The following is an 18,592-nucleotide window of genomic DNA, read 5'->3' on the forward strand; positions in this document are numbered from 1 at the left end:
ATTGACTTTGTTTGTCAGAAGGTTGCAAAAGGGGACCATGTGATCCTGGGACACTGCATCCAACATAAATATGAGTTAGTTGCCAAGTGTGGTCGTTAAGTCATTTTTTCAATGCTATTGTAACTGGGTGGTCACTAAATGAATGGTTGTAAGTTGGGGATTACCTGTGATGGTTAAAAACAAAGCAAGGGCCTCCGTCAACAGATGGTAGTTCTATAGAATATTATAATCCTTGCTAAAGAAAAGTTTGCATGAATTACCAAGTGCAATAGCATTCAATTGCACATACGTGAAAGGTCTTTGTTTAGTCTGACACTTGTTTTCAAAGAAAATAATTTTTCACAATGCAACAGAAAGATTTGATGTACCATTAAAATATATTTTCCAAGAATTCGAGCATGCTTTCCAGCAGAAATCTAAAAATACAAGATTGCTGGTATGAATTTACTCTCAGTATATGCTATGCTTGGTAAATGACTCCTAAAATGCCTTTCTTCTTTTTGTATAGTGCAGTTTAATGGATTTATATGCAGAATAATGGAGCTGGAACAGACATTGGAGATCTTCTAGTCCAACTCCCTGTTCAAGCAGCAGACCTTATACCATTTCAGACAAATGGTTGTCCAATCTCTTCTTAAAAACTTCCAGTGTTGGAGCGCCCATAACTTCCGAAAGCAAGTCGTTCCACTGGTTAATTTTTTCTCACTCTCAGAAAGTTTCTCCTTAGTTCCAAGTTGCTTCTCTCCTTGATTAGTTTCCACCCGTTGCTTCTTATCTTCTGGTGCTTTGGAGAATAGATTGACCCCCCTCTTCTTTGTGGCAGCTCCTCAAATATTGGCAGCCTGCTCTCATGTCTCCCCTGGCCCTTCTTTTCATTAGACTAGATATACCCAATTCCTGCAACAGTTTTAGCCTCCCCTAATCATCTTTGTTGCTCTTCTCTGCACGCTTTGTAGAAACTCAATGTCTTTTTTTGTATTGTGGCGATCAAAACTGGATGCCGTATTCCAGGTGTGGCCTTCCCAAGGCCTTGTAACTAAGATTTCACATGAACTTGATTCTACCCCTCTGTTCAATGCAGCCTAAGACTATGTTAGCTTTTTTGCAGCTGTCACACACGGCTGGCTCATAACCCAGCATTTGGAGTTTTACAACTAATGACCAGAGTTGGGGTGCAGAATTTCCATCGCTAAGCAAGACAGATGTTAAATGAGTTGCACCAAGTTTACGACCTTCCTTGCCATGATTATTAAGTGAGTCACTTCAGTTGGTAAGTGAATCTGGCTATCCCCACTAATTTTTCTTGTCAGACGTCAGATGTGAAGTCATAAATGATGATCACGTGAGATGCTGCGACTGTTGTAAATACATGCCAGTTGCCAGGTGACTGAATTTTGATCACATGACCGTGGGAATGTTGCAAGGGTCATAAAGTCTTTCTCCCCCCGGAAATGGCAACTTCAAATGGTTGCTAAACCCCTGGTTGTGAGGATTACTTTGAGTTGGGAGTCTAGTAGACTAGTAGAGGTGGGGGGAAAAAAATCAAAGAATTATTTTCCTTGAAAACTACACAAAAACCTTCCACATATGTGCAAATCAGTGTGCTATTGGTAATTCATGCAAACATTAATTTATGGGTCAACCTAATGATATCTTGCTAATGTTTCTGGACTGCATTCTTTCATATTCCATCATAATTTGCATTATTAATCAATTCATCAATTAATAATTAATTAGAAACAAATTAGTCCCTGGGATGCTCTCCATCTTCAGACTAACAGTAAATAGAGAGACTTAAGTAACTCTGATGAAAACTTTTGTCATGTTGGACTTTTGACAAACCTCCTCACGTCAACCAAGGAAGGTCATCTGAAGACAAAGTGATGTTCTTTTCATTGTTGCGACAATTTAAAATAAGTCATCAATATTTATAAAAAGTTTGAAGCAAATGAGATTGCTCTGAAGCAGAACTCAAGGTTTTCTAGAGTAAACTTGTCTGATAAGAAATTGGAGCGAGCAGTACAGAGATCCAGAAATGGGGAAGGAGGGATATTTTCTCTCCATGCAATAGAATCAAACTCCAAAATTTTTGTTACTAAGCAACCAATCCATTCAGAGGAAACTTTGGCCTTTTTGCATGGTCTTAAAATGGCATTAGAAATTATGCTGTGTTTGAACTTACAACGATGGTGAACATCTTTCCTAGCCAAATCTTAACATCTTGTCAAAAGGTCATAACATCTTGTTGAGCCTCTAGAAAAAGCACGAAGATTATTGGTGTGTTTGTGTGTGTGTGTGTGTGTGTGTGTGCGCGCGCGCGCGCGCTGAAGGCTAAAACATACGAACAACGGTTGCAGGAACTGGGTATGGCTAGTCTAGAGAAAAGAAGGGCGAAGGGTGGCATGATAGCAGAGTTCCAGTATTTGAGAGGCTGCCACAAAGGAGAGAGGGAGTCAACCTAAAAGCAGTGGAAGGCAAGAGAAGAAGCAATAGATGGAGAGAACCAACTTAGGATTAAGGGGAAATGTCCTAACAGTGACATCAATTAAACAGTGGAACTGCCTGCCTCCGGAAGTTGTGGGAAGCTCCGACATTGGGTGCTTTTAAGAAGTGATTGGACAGCCATTTGTTTCAAATGATATAGGGGCTTCTACTTGAGCAGTGGACTAGAAGATACTTCCCAGCTATTTTATTTTGCATTCTGTATTCTACTCTTAGCTAAGATCAAGTGATTCTTCAATCGTCTGTTGTGTGTCAAAAAAAAAAAAAAAAAAGAAAGAAAGAAATTATCTGAGCAAGTTATCCTGTTTTTGTGAGCATTAACACATGGGAGATGGGTTTTTATTCACAAGGTCAAGGGCATCCTCTTGACACTTTTCAACCTCCTGTGAATGTTCCTGACTCAGAACATCCTGCCCATTTTCGGTTCCTCTATTTCCACGCTAATAAAACTCCAAGCAAAATAATTACAGCACAAGTAGTCCTCAACATACGACCACGAATGGGCTAGGATTTTCAGTTAAGGGAGTCTCACCTGACTTTAGGGCCTTTTTTTCTTGCCCCGGTTCTTAGGTGAATCACTGCAGTTTTTAAATTTATTATTCATTTATTAAATGTCTATGATGTCCACCTCACTAATGTAGGGAGTCTGAATGGCTTACAACATAGTAGAAAGTTTAAAAAGTCCTTTAAAAGAAACAATGAAAATTTGAAAATTTGAATGGAAAACTTAAAAGTAAAAAAACCAAGACGATAAGTGAGGTTTGTTAAGTGAATTGTTGTCGGTTCAGAAGTAGCATTCAGCCAGTTCTGAGCAGTTCTGGAGAACCGGTAGTGGAAATTTTGAGTAGTTCGGAAAACTGGCAAATCCCGCCTCTGACTGGCCCCACCAACCCCATCTCTTCTCTGCCTCTCATCGAGTCCCAGCTGATTGGCTGGGTCTCCTTTGGTTGCCTTGCACAGGAGAACGGAGCTGGAAAGCAGGTTAGTGGGGTGGGGAGGGAATGGGGTTTTGCAGTATATCCTTCCCCTGCCACGCCCACCAAGCCACGCCCACAGAACTGGTAGTAAAAATTTGTTGAATCCTAACACTCTGTCAGTGAACTATGCGCTCCTTAAGCGAATCTGGCTTTTCCCACTGACTTTGCTTCTTGGAAACCATCTGGGAAGGTCACAAATGGTGATCTCATAGCTCCAGGGTGCAACAGCCAGCATCATGCACCAGTGCTTTGACGATGTGATCAAGCAGACGCTGGGATGGTGAAAAGTGCAAGGAAAGTTGTAAGTCAGGGCTCTCCAAATTTGGGAACTTTTAAGACTTGTGGACTTCAACTCCCAGAATTCTGCAGCCAGAGTTGAAGTCCACAACTAATAAAGCCCGCAAATTTGGAGACCCCAGTTGTCACTCTGAATGGCTGTTAAACAAAGAGTTGTAAGTCAATAACTACTTGTATTTAGGTGGTCAGAAGATAATTGGCACTGAGGCAGAAAAAGCACATCTCTTCATGGGCTTACTAAGTTTTGGTTGATCTACAGTTGGGGGATCTCCAAATTTGGCAACGTTAAGATTTGTGGATTTGAACTCCCAGAATTCTGCAGCCAGCCATGCCAGCTGGGGAATTATGGGAGTTCATGTCCAAAAGTCTTAAATTTACCAAGTTTGGAGACCTTTGGTCTGCAGTATCTTCGAGTGTGATGGTTGTGGAATAAAACCTATTTCATCCTCAGAACCAGGCACTAAAATATCCGTTTATTCCTGTCAACCACATTCCCACTTTTTATATGCTGGGTTATGATCTGGTTTACATTGACAGATTACAGTCAGAGACCAAATTGTTTTCCAAAGAACATTTAATAGAGTTCATGATATAAAGCAGTTTGGTTTTATCTTCAACGGCTAGAATGAAATCTTCGACAAAAATAACATAAAGGAAAGAAGTGGTCAGTGTGACACAACTTTAAGTGGTGAACAGTGGAAGAAAATATGCTGGAGGAAGACATGGGGAAAAATATATTTTCTGAATAGCTATCCGTGTTGTTAATTGGGGTGGTACTAGATGTACAGAACTCTCGAATATACAATAATTAGCAATAATTAACCTGTGACACCACTTGGCTACATTTACACCCCCTTGAGGGCTAGATGTATTTAGAAAATTAAGTCACAGAGATGTGTAAAGCTTTGAGAAACATTGCAAGTATGCTTAGGAAACAAGAAAGCACAATTAAAAACATCAGACATGAATATACAGGCAGTGCTTGACCTGTAACCATTCGTATGAGAAGATCTGCAGATGTGCGCCACGCCTCGCTTCGAGTGGTCGCAGAAAACCATAAGCCTGAGTGAAATAAAAAACGCTGTGTGATCAAAGCCCTATAAGCATTGACAACATCTTGACTTTTTTGACCTTAATGGACAGTCCTGCTACTTCCTAATGTAAGGAATGCTAGATTGTTTCTGCAAGCTGTTTGCTGTTTGTCTGGGTTCGGGAGCAGTGCAGAGGTGGCATTCAGCAGGTTCTGACCAGTTCTGGAAAACCGGTAGTGGAAATTTTGAGTAGTTCAGAGAACCGGCCAATACCGCCTCTGACTGGCCCCGCCCCCGTCTATTCTCTGCCTCCCATTGAGTCCCAGCTGATCGGCTGGATCTTCTTTGGTTGCCCTGCAGAGGAGAACAGAGCTGGAAAGCAGGTTAGTGGGTGGGGAGGGAATGGGGATTTTGCAGTATCCTTCCCCTGCCCTGTCCACCAAGCCACACCACGCCCACCAAGCCACGCCCACAGAACCGGTAGTAAAAAAATTTGAATCCCACCCTTGGAGCCGTGGTAGGAAAATGATTGTGTCCAGCTTATTCATAAAAGATACAGAACCCAGAACAACAGAATTCTAGTCCACACACCTGCTCAAACAGGAGATTCTATATCATTCCTGGCTGTCATTCAGTTGAAAGCCACAAACCTCTAAGGATCCCTCCTTATCCAATCTGGATTGCAATCACTGTGATGTTATCAAACTATGAGGCTGTCAAATCCTTCATCAAATACAAAACCTTCATCTCAAGTTTGCCTACCTCACTGTGTTGTTGGGAAGATGTGGCTGGGTTGGGGGAAAAAAAACACCACGATGTACACAGCCCCAAGTGATTAGAAAAGGGGGTGGCCTTAAGAAACAGATCAATAGATTACATCCATTTGTATTATGGAACAAAAGAATAATATTTTAGCAGGAATTTAAGCGGGATTTAAAAAAGAGAATTTAGAAAAAGATTCCAGTGTAGAGATAAAGGGGGAAAAGGAAGGATTAGGAGAAATAATAACCAAGAGCACAAAAGATAATTAAATTAACCACATGGGCTGCAATGTTTGATTGACCCGTCATGTGCTATAACAGAGTTGATTCTTGTGTGGATTAATTAATCATTAATTAATCAGGCATTCAGGACTATTAGCTACTAGAAGCCGTAATATTCGACTGGGCCAGCAGAGGGCGGTGTTACCTTAACTGTGAAGCTAATACCACTGTCATTTTGGGCAGCCGCTTTGGGAAATCAAGCCAACTCTAATTTCCAGATGTGCAGTTGCATCCAACACATCTGGAGAATACCTGCTTTGGGGCAAAAGCTATTCTAGTCTGTGCAAGTCTGCAAATAGCAAGAAAAATTATTGAAAGTTGGAGGAGAGAGGGCACGTCACTGTTTTATGACCCAATGTCAACCCTTAGAACTGCTGAGAAATCATTTTGTCCCTTGAGCTCAACACTAAAGGCTGTTAGGGTCCCATGATCTGCTGTGCGGAGCTGTGCTCAAGAAGTCAGTAAAGTCCATACATGGCAAATTTGCAATGGAGGGGCTTCAACATCCAGATTTTCCCCAGGCAGTATGTCTGGCTGGGGAATTCTGGGAGATGAAATACTACCCATCTTAAAGTTTCCCTCTGCAGTAAACGACTCATATGTGATCTTGCAGACAAGAAGACCACCTGAGTATCAAGTTTTCAACCCGTCTTAGCTTAAAAGAGTCCTCAACTTGCGACCCCAACTGAGCCCCAAATCTTCATTGCTAAGCAAGACGGTCATCAAGTAAGTTTTGCCCCCATTTTATTGCTTTTCTTGCCACCATTGTTAGGTGAATCAATGCAATTATTAAGTTAGTCATTGAAGCGGGCAAGAAAGGTTGTAAAACTGCCTTGCTTAGCCACGGAAATTTTGGTTCATTTATGGTCTCACATTGAGAACTATCTGTGTTCCTCCTTGACTTGTCCAACGATCAACAGCCTTATTCTCAATTCCTCTAGTTTGTTTTATTCTTATTTATTCGTCACGTTTAGAAACGACCCAGCTGCCCCACAGAGGGACCCTGGGCGGTGTGCGAATAAAACACCGTGTTGCAATTGTCACCCTGGCTTGAAGTCAACTGTAGGAGCCGTGGGATGGCTCCCTTCCAGCCAGAAATGTGGGTGATCTCTCTTATTAGCTTCTCCGATACAAATGGCTCATTACCGTCCCTTGAGGAGGGATTGTTCCTGGGTTTTAATTAACAGAATAAGGCTTAAATAACCGTATCATATCTCCCTGGAGATGCCATGAAAGAAGGCTATAGTTTTCCCATCCGTCTTATCGCAGCAGCAACAGAAAGAAAACCACATCGCCCAAACGAGAAAGGAGGTCACCTTGCCTGGATAAATCTTTTGTCTCCCTTCTTTGGTTCCACATTTTTCAGCACAAGGTGCATTTGAAGTAGCAACAGAAAGAAGGAGGAGAGAACTGCTCCAGAAGTGCCACAAATGATTTATTATTATCCAATGATTTATTTCTGCCCCTCCCCCCCCCCCCCATTGCTACGAAACAAAACTTTGATTGGGCGGGGGGAGAGAGGCAGGGGGCACTCAGCATTTTGCACTGTTCACTTCTCTCTGCCTCGTGGGTTTGCATTTGATAAAAACTTTACTTACTTATTTACTTACTTACTTACTTACTTACTTACTTACTTCCTTACTTACTTCCTTACTTACTTATTCCATTCCATTTCTATAGCTGCTCAACTCAGCCAAGTGATTCCAGGCAGCTTACAATTCTAAAAGTATAAAGCAATTAAAACAATTAAAAGAACATCACAACAATAGGAAAAACCATCCACGAAATAAATAAGAACAACATAATGCTTAATCAACTAATAGTAAAGCCAAAAAATGGGGGAGGGAGGCTTTAGCACTTCCTGAGCCCCAGGCACAGGCATGCACAGCCAAGTTTTTAAACCTGGTGAAAGCCCAGCAGGATTGGGGCCATTCTGATCTACGAGGGGGGTGGAAATATTCCATCCAGCAGAGGCTCATCCTCTCATTCCTGCCAATCCAACCCTCTTTGGCTGATGGGATCTGCAGCCTTGTCAATCTGCTGGATCAGATTGGGTGGGTAGCTACTCTTGGAAGAAGACACTCCTTCATGTAACCTGGTTCAACCATGAAGGGCTTTAAAAGTGACCACTCCATCCCCTTGTGTTGCACCTGGAAACACACCAGCAGCCGGTGCTGCTCATGGAATAGTGGGATTACATGTGCTGTGTAGCTGTGTAGAAGAAGAAGAGGGGGAGGAAGGAGGAGGAGGAGGAAGAAGAAGAAAAAGGAGAGGGAGGAGGAAGAGGAGGAGGAGGAAGAAGAAGGAGAAGGTGAAGAAGGAGGAGAAAGAAAAGGAGAAGGAGGAGGAGGAGGAGAAGAAGAAGAGGAGAGGGAGGAGGAAGAGGAGGAGGAGGAAGAAGGAGAAGGTGAAGAAGAAGGAGGAGAAGGAAAAGGAGAAGGAGGAGGAGGAGGAGGAGGAAGAAGAAGAAGAGGAGGAGAGGGAGGAGGAAGAGGAGGAGGAGGAGGAAGAAGGAGAAGGTGAAGAAGAAGGAGGAGAAGGAAAAGAAGAAAGAAAAGGAGAAGGAGAAGAAGAAGAAGAAGAGGAGGAGGAAGAGGAAAAGGAGGAAGAAGAGGAGGAAGAAGAGAGAAGGAGGAAGAAGAGGAGGAGGAGGAAGAAGGAGAATGAGAAGAAGCAGAATGGTGCCATATTGAAGGCATTGGGATGGCACTGGGGAGATCCAGATCCCAGTCACCACTAAGCCAAAAAAAAGCTCCTGGGAAGACTTTCGGTTAAAGCCTCTTTCATGGCCAAATCAACCTTGGGGTTGTTGTGTAATGAAGAAAAAGAGGAAAGAGCATATACACCATCTTGAGCCCTTGAATGAAACGTGGGACATAAATCTAACACTTTGTGAATGAATAAGGAAACAAACTAATAAGAAAATAAATTTATGGCAATGGCACCTGGAATGTGTCCCATCAAAACGTTGCCAACAATGCTTCAAAGGACTCCTATCTATCTTCTGTCTTTCTGTCTGTCTAATCACCTATCTAGGAAGCGTTTCCCCCTCCAGATATATTGTATGTTGAAATTTTCTGCCCACAAATTTGCTGTAGAAGCATGAAAAAAACAAAAAACAACCTTCTGCCTGAACTAAGTCTAGTTTCCCTATGAAAAGTGAGCTGGTAGTTTTAGAAAAAAAGTCCCTTTGTCTTCCATCTCGTGCAAGCTGAACTCAGCTCAGGATTTCATCTGATTGATTGATTACATGCCATCAAGTTGTTGTCGACTGTTGGCAACGACATAGATTTTCCCCATGAGGGACTATAACTAAGGGGTTTATGTAATTCGCTTTTTAAAAAAAATCTAGCATGGGAACCAGGATATTGACCAAGACTCTTCAGTCCTGTCTCTGTTAGCCCATGTCATCTTATTGAGGTTCTTTTGAGCAAAATTGTTTATCGTTATCTGCCTCTGGGAGGTTTAGACCTGGAATTTCTTAGTGCTCCTCTGTCTAAAGATTACTTCTCTTTCCGAGATCAGGAAAGTTCTGTTATTTGTATTGGCTTCTTTGCTGGCTTCTTGCCTTTATTATTTTTGTAAGTAACTCAAGGAGGCAGGCGTATGTGATGCTTCTCTCTCCTCCTGTTTTTCCTGCAACAACAACCCTGTGAGGTGGGTTAATTGCTTAAGGGGAGGGGCTAAGCAAAAGGGAAATATATTTTATTTATTTACTTACATTTATCCCACCTTTATTATTTTTTACAAATAACTCAAGATGGAGAACATATCCAACAAGATATCCTCAATCCTCAATCCTCAAACATATCCTCAAGATGGAGAACATATCCATAGAGATTCTCAGGGATCCAGGTCATGGTTGATCCCTTCCCTTGAAGATGTTTCCCTTCTCCTCCAAGAAGCTTCTTCAGTTCTGAATGAATGGTGGAGAATTGAAGGATGCAGTCATCTGGTTGTTAGCAACAACAACAACCCTGTGAAGTGGGCTGACTGAGGGAGGGACTGGCCCAAAGTCACCCAGCCAGCATTCCTGCCTAAGGCAGGACCAGAACACACAGCCTCCCGGTTTCTAGCCTCGTTCCTTAACTTTGAGTCTTAACCATGAGATCAAACTACAGGTGGCATTTCTTGGTTATTATTCTCTTTGCTGTTCAAGTATTAACCAGCACTGAGACTGCTTATCTTTACCAGACCTGGAGCAATATATGCCCGTCAATGTGAATGAATTTGGCTACCATGTAGTAGGTGCAAGAAATAAAACGAACTTCCTTCTGGTTTTGACTCCTTTGCTCAGAATTATCCTGAGAGTAATTCAGAGAACTGGACCAGGTGCAGAGAAGGTTAATCAGGAAATTCAAGGAATTTAAACAACAAATTTGTGGAGAGGAAAAAAAAGCAAGGAATGGAGAATGCCCTTTTGGGGGAGAGAAGTACACCTTGTTCCTAAGCAAGGTGAGAGGTGCCTGACTTTACAGCCTTTTTGGCAGGGTTGCTAAACGAATCACTACAGTTGTTAAATGAATCTAGTTTCCCCCTTTGATTTTGCTTGTTTGGAGGCCAGCTGGGAAGGTCGAAATGGCAATGACACGCCCCAGAAAGCTGCAGCTGTCATGCTGGTTACCAACCACTGGAATTTTGATCATGTGACCGTGGGAAGGCTGCGAGTTTTGTAAGTTGGTCCTAAGTCACTTTTCTCACTGCCATGATGACTTGGGACAGTGGCTAGGCAAATGGTTGTAAGTCAAGGATTACCTGTAACTGAAAGGCTGCCGTTCAGAAGAAGGTCAGGACTGGCTGGCCTTCCTATTCAGCAGGCCGCAGAATTGGTGCATTTAAATTACAGTAAGGCCGACTGGAACGCAACGTTAAGATCAAATGACCAACAGCCACCCTTGCTCCGTCTCCCGGAGTCCTGCGCTGTAAAGAAGCCGCGGAAGGGCGGGGGGGGGGATCGAGCTGCCGAGTTGAGGGCAACCCCAGCCTGCGCCCTTTCAAGGATCGCTTGGCCCGAGGTTGGGGTCCCCCCTCCCTTTCTTCGCGAAGGCAGGGTTCAGAACTCCGAATGGCGCGCGCGTCCATCTCCCCGGCGCCTCCAAAGTTTTGTCCAGGCGCTGATTGCTCCTCTCCGCCCTGCCAGGGCGAGCTGGGGTGGGGGCAGAGAAACCAGGCCGGGCGGGCGCCAGCGGCAAGAGGCCGCCAGGGGCCGCTGCCTCCCAGCTGCAGCGCCGCCGGAGCGCTCGGGGCGCCCTACGAAGGGGGCGGCGGGAGGGCAGGCGGGCGGGCAGGGCGCAGAAAGAGCGCGGCGCGAAAGAGGCGGCGCGTGAGGAGATCCCCGCTCTCTTCCCTTTTTGGACCCAGCCGGCGAGCCAGCAGCCAGACAGTCCGACGGCCAGCCGGTTGGTCTCTCGACATCCCATCAGGGAGGGCAACCCGCCGTCCAGCATGCCGAGGGCCAGAGGCGCGGCAGTGAACGGACAGACTGCTTAGCGCGCTGTGGAACTATTGGCCCGGGTTGGCGAAAGTCGCCTACCCCGTTGGAAGTCCGCCTGTCTTGGAGTCGGAGAAAAGCGGTAAGTGCGGGGCTTGTTCGCAGGAAGGGGAGTCTTTCCTGGAGGGGTTGTTCCTACAGAGCGGGGAAGACCCGAGAAGCGGGACTTCTCCGCGGCGTTCCCCGATCGTCTCCCGGCTGATTCAAAAGTTTGCTCCGGTGGCTGGCAAGTTAATCTGCCTCCTAATCTCGCCGGTTCTCTAAGGAGGAAACCCGCCGCCGAATTTTCTGACTTGACCAGAGGGAAAGAAACCTCTAGGGCTGATTCAAGACCAGCGTTCACGCGAGGGGAAACTGCGGAAAAGGGGGACGCTGTCGATCCTTCTCCGCCAGGTCTCCAAACCCGACAGAAAAATTTAGGGATGGCAAGGCGGCCAAGTTTGAACCGCTCGCCCCGTCGCTCGAGCGGATTCCAAAGACGAAGCTACCTGCTAGAAGAGAAGAGAAGGAAGGGGAGATTTTTAATTTGGTTTCAATCCACGACTTTTGAAAAAAAAAAAAAAAGAATAATACCTGCCCTCTTCCTCGTCAGGGACTGAGCCTTCTGGGTCTCCACAAAAGACGTTTAATTCATATATTGTTCCTTTTCTAAAGACTCAGAATCTAGAGCTGCACCATAGGGAGCATTGCGTCTTCCTAAGATTCAGGCTGGTTAAGGTTACCTCTCCTCCAAAATAATTCACCATAAAAATAAAAAAAATCACCATTCTAGGGAGAATGTAGACTTAGAGGAGCCTTTTTTCCCCGCACCGTAAGCCTACTGGAGTGCCTTGAACCATGGAGATAAAAGCAAACAAGAGTTCCAATTTTATTTTATTTGATTGAAGATGGAAACTGGGCGACTAGGGGACAAGGAACTGACCTTTCGTTAAACCTGAGCAACAGGTTTAGAGACTCCCTTCCCCTTAATGATTTGAGCAGAAATGTCTAATGGAAGAAGTCTAGGGCATTTTGGCCTAAGCTTTTCACGCTTTCTTTTTAACCCTTCCTCCCCTTCCCGTTGAATTCCCCACCCGCAGTCGAGTTTTTAAAAAGGTTGAAGGATCCAGTCTGATTCCCAGCAAGATTGATGAGTAACTCCCGAAAGACAGGGCTTCTAGCGGTATAAACACTGCAGCATCCAAAGAGGATTTGTCAACACTAAAAATAAACAGACCCACAAATGTCTTCAACAGGCACATGTCCAGTTTCAACGATATTTCAAGAATGATGCGGGCGGAGTGAGTCGTTTGGCGCTTCTATTCTTTTATTTTTAAAACCCCCCGAGCGCTGACCTTGGTGCTGAAATCCGCTCGCCCGCGTCCTCCCTCCCTTCAGAAGCCACCGAGAGAGGGAGAGCGATATCTCCCTATGCCCGACCCCGTCCTAAACTAGCCTGGTTGATAGTGAAAGTACGGGCAAGAAGTGGGGGAAGGAGGGGGCGAGAGAGAAGGCTAATATTCCTGAACACCTAAAAACTGACCCGTGTTTTGGGCCTGGATAGCTTTGGTGTAGTGGTGAAAAGTGCTAGCTTAGAAACCTGGAGACGATTAGTTCTATCTTAGACAGAAAAGCTTAGCTGGGGGACTTTGGACCAATCGCCAGGAGATGGTGAGTTCGAGTCCTTCCTTAGGCAGGACAGCCCCCTGGGTGACTTTATGCCAGTCATTCTCTGTCAGCCTAACCCACCTCACATGGTTATTTTGGGGACGGGGAGAAGGAGTACCAGGTATGTTCACCCCTTTGAGTTACTTATAAAGGCAGGATAAAAGGCATCAATTCAAAAAGAAAAAAAACAAACAAACACCCATGTAAATAGCTCAAAGGCCAATCCAGGCATGGAGGAATTGGGTAGGAGAACAAAAGTGTTCAATGCTCCTGGGTTGAGGTTGCAGAACTAAGAAGTCATTTCTTAATTCCTGGGGAAGTCGAAGCAAAGCACCTCCGGGTGGTGCTGGGAAAGAAAAGACTTGGTCTGGGGATCCTCTGCAAAGCAAAAGGGGGAAAGGAAAGTCCTGGCTGCTGAGGAATCATCGGTGCCAGGACTGTGTTGGCATTTTCCAGGCCCTATTCCAAATTGGGTTAAGCCAGGACTCTTTGGGGAAGGGGCCTCGAGAGTTGAAATGGGCCTCCTAATCTTCTCTAGGTTTTAAAGCCTCCATTTTGAGAGCCAAAGCCTCCCCAGTCTCTCTCCAAATGCCCACCCAATATACCATTTATTTTGGCTGATCCCACTCTGGATCTTGGCTGTACTTTTTTCACCCCTATTCTGGAAAACCACAGTGGTTTCTTGTTCTTCCCCCTTCCTCCTTTTCTAACCCTGTTTGCATCCCGTCCTGTTTATTTAGACGACCAGTTTTTTTTTTTTATTACTCACCGAAATACCGGCCTGGGTAGGAGTTGGGATATTTTTAGAGCTGCGCATGAAAAGATTTCAGCATGAAGAGCCTGAATTAGTTCAACCTGGCAGGTCAGAGTTAATGCGAGGAATAATATTAACTCACATGACACTAAATCTAAGAGATAATTACATGTACATTTTTATAAGGAAACTATTTTCTATCCCTCTCTCACTTTCCCCATTTTCTTCTATGTTTACCAAATGATTAGCAAACATGATGCCTTTTATCGTGAGTAAAAACATTTGGGAGCACCCAAGAAAGAATTAAAAATGAGAAGTACTGTCTGAGCCATTGATTGCGCTTCTTTGCACATGTTTACATGTTTATTATGCTGTTGGAAGCCACAGAGCTGTAAAGGAAACTAATCAGTGACACCCTCAAGATCAATAGCTTTTATCACATTGACAAAAGCTATGTCAAGTTGTCACAATACAAACTCCACTATTTTTGAGTGTCCGATTGGTTATCAAAATGCATACGCAGAAGGGACAGAGCTGGCATTGTGAGGGTATGACTCTGCCTTCAGCATGTACCCCTCTTCCCAGGGCAGTGTAATGATTAGTCGGCCAGACAGGAACATGAGATTAAATTCCCATGCAGGCTATAAACTTCACTGGGCCAATTATGCACGATTAATGTACTTCACAAGATGGTTGGGATGATAAAATGAGGACAGATGGGATACACACTAGAAAAAGTAACCGTATACACTTATTAAATGTGCATGGAGGATAAGTAGTTATTGGCAACTAATTTTCTCCTTATTTTTCATCCCCATTTCAGAAGAGTCCAACAGCAGTAAAAAGGAACAAAGCATCTTTATTATGGTTTATTCGATTTAGCTGATCCTATTTTTCTTCCAGCTGCTCAATATAGTATAAACCCAATAACTTTGCCTATTTTTATTTCTTGTTGAGGGGATAAGGAAAATTGCTGTTTGGCTCAAGATTGCCCTGAAAACTCCGAGACTGAGGTAGGAACTGAACCCAGATCTCCATAGAATTAGTGTTAAGGTCTGCCTGTAGAAAGAACACTGCTTCTCCCTGTTTTTGGTAATACCACTGGCTAATGGGGAATATATAACCAGGCAGATTAGTAACAATCCTTCTAGGCTAATAGCTTTTTATGCACTTTGCAAAGCTGAGAATATTTAAGTGATGGAGAAATTTAAGTGAACTCATGATTGTTTAATGGTGGCTGGCACCCAGCCCCAACTATGGGTTATCCTTCTGGATTTGCTAATACTTTTTCAATACAGTTTTTATATCTGTAAGGGCTATGGAAAATTCTCTACCCACCCTCCCTCTTTTCCTGCGATACAAATGTATAGAAACTGTTTCTTCCTAACTTGGTTACCGAATGTGTGAATTAATTTCTTGGGGAAATAATGCATTTTAAGGGTTGAAGAATGACCAATTTTCATGGCATTTTGGGGTGCTCCTAAAATAAGAAATGCAAGTTGATATTGAAGACGTGGCTGAGATGTAGGTTGCTTAAATCTATACTGATATCTATGGTATAGCAGCCATTGTATTTGCTCACGATTTCTTGGAAGTTGCATAACTGGAAAAACTACCCTTGAATCTGCACATTCCATATGTTTGAGGATGCAAACTGGATGCAGTATTTCGAGAGTGGTCTTTTCTGCCTTGGTAAGCCCATACTTGGAATATTGAATCCAGTTCTAATCACCATGCTACAAAAAAAAAAAAAAAAGATGTTGAGGTCCTAAAAAGTGTGCAGAGAAGGAGTAACAAAGATGATTAGGGGACTGGAAGCTAAAACATATATTGAACAATGGAAGGAACTGGGTATGTCTAGTCTAACAAAGAGAAGAAGTAGGAGTGGCTTGATACCAGTGTTTCAATATTTGAGGGGCTGTCAAAAAGAAGAGGGGAAAAACCTTTTTACAAAGTCCCAAGGGCAGGAGAAGAAATAACAGATGGAAACTAATCAAGGAGACAACTAACCTAGAATTAAGGAGAAATTTCCTATCGGTGAAAACAATTAACTAGTGGAATAGCTTGCCTCTAGAAGTTGTGGGTGCTCCAGCACTGTGTGTGTGTGTGTGTGTGTGTGTGTGTTTCAGAAGAGATTGGACAGCCATTTGTCCCAAATAGTAAATGGGGTTGAGTAAGGGTTGAACTGGAAGAAGACCTTCAAGGTTTCTTCCAACTCTTGTTATTTTGTTATTCTGTTAGACTCTCCCAGCATCACAAACTATGAGTCGATCCCTGAAAGTGTCTCGAAGCCAGGGAACACAACAGACTAGGGTTCTTCAACAAAATGCTTTAGGCGGCCCTTCCTTCTGAACACCAGTTTTAAAATGGTGGGAATCATGAAGAGGCAACCCTACCCCCATCCCAAAGCCAGAATCTGCTGCTTGAATTAGATCAACAGCATTATGCTGAAGAGATCAACCTTGGTTGGAATCCTTCAAATAGAGCAGAAGGCAGGAAAGATGATGCTGGCTGAGGATTATGGGAATTGCTATCCCTCCAGATGCTCCCAATCTGGAGAATGCCAATAAACTGAATAATATGATGCTGGGTCTCGGTCCTACTGTTTTTGCTTTCCTGTGAATTTATTCATATATTTAAATAGGAGACTTTAACCTCTTATCTGGTTCCTCATGCAAGTTACTTCTCATGCAAATTATTGTTCTTTATGACAATTTCTACAACAAAATGGCTTGCTCTGGGTTAATAACTTTAATCATTCTGTTTGCCTGAAAACTTTATATTGCTTAAGTTCAGTTTTGGATATAAAAGTGAATGGATCCTTTCCCCTAATCTGTACACATGCTAAGCATAATGTTTGCATTACTCAGAAATCAGTTTTCAGCCGCAGGTTATGTATGTTTTTATAATTTAACATAATGTAATGTACATTGGAGAAGCCTCTGAATATTTTATGCCTTCATTATTCTTGTTAGTATTTTTAATTTTCTCATATCTACACAGTCTGGTTGTCTCCAGATGTGGTTCTGTGGTTTTAAAGCAAACTTTGACATGGACAAAAATTGTGATATGTGTATATGTTTAATGTGTTAGAAATCCACTTATCTGCTGAATAAAGTATAAGAGATTCCAGTATGAACAATAATTGTGCAGAAAGGGAAATGAGGGAAACATTTGTTGTAACATTTGCAAAACTTTTGATTTTCAGGCACATTTTGCTTCATGCATGAAGTAATTTTTGTTTGCAATAAAGCACATTTTGGATTGTTCAACCCACAAAAGTAATACTCCCTGAAATAGTATTAATTGAGGGGGGTATGCATGTATATTTGAACAAACTATGCTATTTTTTAAAAAAATGAAAAGATACTGTGTATTTGTTTATTTCCAAGCAAAGATTGAGAAAAGGGTTTAGTCTTCAAGGATTTGATTTAGGAGTAGAATTCAGGGGTGGAAAATAATGTTTAAAAAAATAGCATTAGTAAGTAGATGAATCTAAACATGTTTTGCTATTCCATCAGAAGGTTCTCTGAGTTGTTATTTTTCTGCCTTGCTACTGGTTGCCTTTTGAGCAGTCAGATTTCAAAGCCAGATGGGAGAGACTGAGAAGTTTTCTCAACCAGAGAGAACTGGGTTCAAGTCTGAATCCAGGCTCAGTCAGAAACTTGCTGAGTGGAACTGAACCCAAGACCAGCCTCATCCAATCTCCCTGGTAGAACCAAGGCAAAGTCTGGGTGAGCAGAGACATAGAATAGATGGTCTGGGCTAAAATCAAGGGTGATGGTTTGTGATTCGGTAGTGGGAGTGTCTATTCAGATAAGTCATGGTGGCAACCACAGCATCATGACCAAAACCCCACCCCTTTTTACAGGAGTTGTGCAACAGGGGAGAAGGCTCTTCAGAAGTTTTATGAAAAGGAAGTGGCAGATTATAACGAGTGCTTTTTTTATGGGGCAATTTCATATGACTTACAACCACAATCGAGCCCAAAATTTCCACTGCTAAGCAAGGCAGTTGCGGTGTCCCGTTTAATGACCTTTTTGCCACTGTTGCACATTGTTATGTGAATCATATGGCCATTGAGTGAATCTGGCTTCTGACGTTGACTTTACTTGTCTGAAGCTGGCTGGGAAAGTGATCACATGACTCCAGGACACGGCAAGCATCATAAATACATGCCAGTTGCCAAATTCTTGATCAGGTGACCATGGGGATGCTGCAACGGTCGTAACTCTGAAAACCAGTCATGTCACTTTTTTCAGTGCTGTTATAATTTTGAATGGTCACTAAATGAAAGGTTTTTGTTATTTTCAGCTCCTATATGGCTTCATTTTTAAATGAACTGCCGCAGACAAAACTTGTGAACTGTCGCAGACAGGGCCATCAGATTTGGCTGTAGATGCCCAAGTCTCGTCTTCTTCTGGGTGCAATTCAAGGTGCTGCTTATCACCCTTAAAGCCCTCCATGACTTGGGGCCAGGCGATTTGAAGGACCGCCTCTCCCCTCTCCACTCAACCCACCAGGATGGAAGGGCAGGGCTCGTTCCTGATCCTATCGATTAGGGATATACATCTGATGGAGTCACCAAAAGGGGCCTTCTCAGTGGTGGCCACTTCTTTATGGAATGTCATTCCCCCTGAGGTACTGTTGGCTCCCACACTGTTGCTTTTCCAAAAGCCCCCCCCCCCCAAAAAAAAAAACATGGGTCCACAATTGGAGTTGATCAAGTGGTTGATTTGATTGTGTGGTTGCAGTCATGAGGCAGGGGGTGAGGTTTTTATGGTGGATTTTTAAATGTAAGGTGCCTAGAGTTTGTGAGTTGGGAAATAAATAAATAAAGTGACCACTAG

The 18,592-nt window shown here is 43.3% G+C and overlaps 2 protein-coding genes across 2 annotated transcripts in view; both read left to right on the forward strand.

Annotated features, from left to right (window-relative positions):
• LOC113419491 (sodium channel protein type 5 subunit alpha-like) overlaps nt 1-2,369 on the forward strand; it is a 140,364-nt gene extending 137,995 nt beyond the window's left edge. Inside the window, exon 22 of the mRNA XM_087947848.1 lies at nt 2,331-2,369. The gene's annotated coding sequence lies outside the window, so the exon portion shown is untranslated. The remainder of the gene's footprint in view (nt 1-2,330) is intronic.
• An 8,862-nt stretch (nt 2,370-11,231) lies between these two features.
• Nucleotides 11,232-18,592, forward strand: part of LOC113419511 (sodium channel protein type 5 subunit alpha-like) — a 377,390-nt gene continuing 370,029 nt past the window's right edge. Inside the window, exon 1 of the mRNA XM_087947846.1 lies at nt 11,232-11,423. The gene's annotated coding sequence lies outside the window, so the exon portion shown is untranslated. The remainder of the gene's footprint in view (nt 11,424-18,592) is intronic.

The sequence above is a fragment of the Notechis scutatus genome, chromosome Z (assembly GCF_049901735.1).
Source record: "Notechis scutatus isolate UNSWTSFEM ecotype Mainland chromosome Z, rNotScu1.2, whole genome shotgun sequence".
In the NCBI taxonomy this organism is placed as follows: Eukaryota; Metazoa; Chordata; class Lepidosauria; order Squamata; family Elapidae; genus Notechis; species Notechis scutatus.